The 2,715-nt window shown below is 39.2% G+C and overlaps 1 pseudogene; it reads left to right on the plus strand.

Moving 5' to 3' along the window:
• Positions 1-591: 591 nt before the first annotated feature.
• Positions 592-1,100, plus strand: LOC139439955 (ferritin light chain pseudogene; annotated as a pseudogene).
• The last annotated feature ends 1,615 nt before the right edge of the window (positions 1,101-2,715 follow it).

The following is a 2,715-nucleotide window of genomic DNA, read 5'->3' on the forward strand; positions in this document are numbered from 1 at the left end:
CTCATCATAAAGCTATGGTTAGGAAATGCATATCATGCAACCTAGTCTTCAGTCACGAATGAACACAAATTGCCACTGGTTCCCAAATTTTAAAAACTTATTTTGCAACTCAATCTGAGAATCACCTCAAGTTTTCACTTTTTGTCCTACTGTGTCATTCCCTCCATGAGACATCGAATTTGAGTTGGTATACCTTCCTGGATCAAGGAAATGCTATCCAGGTATTGGGAAAGAGCAGAAGAGAGAGAATTAATGAGTTAATTATGAAAATAGGCTCCACAACCAATGGAAAACAGAACAAGCTTCACTTGTTGAACAAGTTTAAAGTTTTTTGAGATTTTACCTTTCATTCTTTTGCACAAACGTCTTTCAAAAGTATCAATATGACAGCGGGCCGGGCAGACACCCAGATCCGTTTCTTGTTTTAACAGTGTTTGAATGGAACAGACAATTCCCTACATTTCCTCAGTGTTGACCACCTGCCAACTGCTTCTACAGGTGCAACCTCCAGGACTAACTTCTTGGCCATCCCCCGCTTCTGGGAGCAGCTAACACCTTTTTTTGTGGTTAGCTCCTTTGTGTAGACCAACCATGACCTCCTAGATCCATCAGAATTATTACACTGAAGTAGAGGCCTCTGTTAACCGCCTGGTCAACCTGCAGCTGCAGGCCTCCTACACCTACCTCTCTCTGGGCTACTATTAAGATCAAGATGATGTGACCCTGAAGGGCATGGACCACTCCTTCTGTGAGTTAAAGGAAAAGTGGGAGGACACCAAGCATCTCTTGAAGATGCAAAACCAGCTTTGCAGCTGCGGCCTCTTCCAAGGCATTCAGAAGCCTTCCAAAGATGAGTGGGGTAATACCCTGGATGCCATGGAAGAGGCCCATGTCCTGGAGAAGAGCCTGAACCAGGCCCGTTGGGATCTGCCAACACAGACCCCCATCTCTGTGACTTCCTGAAGAACAATTTCTTAGATGAGGAGGTGAAACTGATCAAAAAGATAGATGACCACCTGACCAACCTCCACAGGCTAACTGGTCTGCAAGCCAGGCTAGGCGAGTATCTCTTCAAAAGACTCACGCTCAAGCACGAGTAAGAACCCTGGGAGCCCAGAGGCCATGGGGTGGGGGGGCTCTATCCCTCTAACATCCAGGTTTCTGCCTGAGTTCCTCCAGCCAGGAAGCATCTTTCTAATGACCAGATTGTAGCCATCTAAGAAGCCCTGAACCAAGTGTAAACAATAAAGTTTTTTGCAGGAAAAAAAAAAATCAATAAAGTGTTTTGTAAGTTATCAACTTCAAATATAAAACAAATTTAAATTGATTTTAACTAAAGTTATTCATTTATAACTTAAAGGAACATATTTCCTTTATTAAAAGGAAGAGGAAAACATAAATTTATAAGAAATAAATAAAAATAATACATAAGCCCACAACTCAGAATTAACATAGTCATGTATGTATAGCTTTGGAGACTAGTTCATATGCTTATACACACAGCTACAGATGTATGTAATTGTCTTTTATAATAAATTAAATCATTCTATACATAATTACTTTGTAACTTGGTTTTTAAGACAAATTTCTAAATATACTAATGTCCAACATCTTGGAATTGTCTTTATGAGGAAAATTACCTATTATATCACCACAATCAATTTAAGTATCTTAAATAAATTGAACATTAAGTTTTAGGTTGCCATTAAGAAAGATTCAACCACTTATATGCATATTTTTGTCAAATAATTGTATATTTTACATTGCTGTCTTCAATCATTTGAGTAAACATTGGCTAAAATTTTCTTTAAAAATATCCATGAGTGGACTTCCAGGAAGATGACAGTTGAGTAGGTGGCAGCCTCAACTCTCTTAAAAAACAATGAATAAAGGGCAAAAATTATTCAAGGGAGTTGCTTTGGGGACCTGCCGACCAGGAGAAGACAGAAGGACAGAGAGAAGAGAGCCTGAGCTGAAAACCTTGAGTTACTTGCTCCTGCAGCTGGGAACAATGTTTATCCCCCACCTCCAAGTGAACAGCCTGGGTAAAACCCATGACTGACATGGTTAGCTGAAAGGGGAATGGACATTTTACTCCCTGGGAAGAGGGATGGTGTTGTGGAGGGATGAGTGTGGTTTTTCTTCAGGGGCTTTGGACTGCAGGGCGCTGCTTGATTTGCAGCTTAGGCCAGCCCAGAAACATAAGCTATTGACCAGTGAAAGAATCCATAGAAAGACTCACTAAAAGATGCCATCTGCTGGCAGACCAGGAAAATAAAAGAAAAAAGAGCTTTCTAAGGTCTTTATGTCCCTATTCTCAGGACCTCTTGAATCCGTTCTGCACCCAGTTAATGAACTCCTGTTTTGATGACATAAGAAGGACAATCTTAAAGATTTAGAATAAGTTGAACTAAAAATTAAAGAAGATCTATGAAACAAAACCCCTAAGCAAGAGAGAGAAATTGACCATCAGAGTGTATTTACCAACATAATAAGATGGTTAAATCAGCAAAAAATTACAAGCCATATTAAGAAACAGGAACATATGGCTCAGCCAAAGGAATAAATTAAATATCATGATGAGACACAGGATTTAATACAACTAATCAATGATGCTCATACAAATCTCCTAAATAAATTCAAGGAATTGAAGGAAAATATGACTAAAGAGGTAAAGTATATAAAGAGAACACTGGGTAAACATAAAGAGGAATT

Source organism: Dasypus novemcinctus, chromosome 11 (assembly GCF_030445035.2).
Source record: "Dasypus novemcinctus isolate mDasNov1 chromosome 11, mDasNov1.1.hap2, whole genome shotgun sequence".
NCBI classification, from domain to species: Eukaryota; Metazoa; Chordata; class Mammalia; order Cingulata; family Dasypodidae; genus Dasypus; species Dasypus novemcinctus.